Source organism: Mastomys coucha, unplaced genomic scaffold (genome assembly GCF_008632895.1).
Source record: "Mastomys coucha isolate ucsf_1 unplaced genomic scaffold, UCSF_Mcou_1 pScaffold18, whole genome shotgun sequence".
In the NCBI taxonomy this organism is placed as follows: Eukaryota; Metazoa; Chordata; class Mammalia; order Rodentia; family Muridae; genus Mastomys; species Mastomys coucha.
The window spans coordinates 13353691-13354339 of NW_022196900.1; positions in this window are offsets into that span (position 1 = coordinate 13353691).

The window sequence follows — 649 nt, forward strand, 5'->3', positions numbered from 1 at the left end:
GAGCAGAGACTGAAGGAAGGGCAAGCCAGCCTAAATATAGCTGTCTCCTGAGAGGTTCTGACAGTACCCGACTAATACAGAAGTAGATGCTCAAAGCCATCCATTGAACTGAGTACAGGGTCCCCAATGAAGGAGCTAGAGAAAGTACCAAAGGATATGAACAATATGAACTAACTAGTACCCTCAGAGCTCCCAGGGACTCAACCACCATCCAAGGAGTTCACATGGTGGGACTGATTGCTCTGGCAGCATGTGTATAGTAGAGGATTGCAAAGTCGGTCATCAATGGGAGGAGAGGTCCTTGGCTCTGTGAAGGTTCTGTGCCCCAGTGTAGGGGAATGCCAGGACCAGTAAGCAGGAGAGGGTGGGGTGGCAAGCAGGGGGAGGGAGGAGGCAACAGGGGTTTGTTCTTGTTTTTTGCGGTTTTTTGTTTGTTTGTTGTTGTTGTTTTTGTTTTTTTGGAGGGGAAACTGGGAAAGGAGAAATCATATGACATGTAAATAAAGAAAATATCATAAAAAAAAGAAAAAATTCTTTTTTGAGACAAAAGTCACATGTATTCCAGAGTAGTCTAAAACTTACTAGGAATCTAAAAATGGCCTTAGTTTCACGTTCCAAGTCCTGGGATTAAAGATGTACACCATCAAAC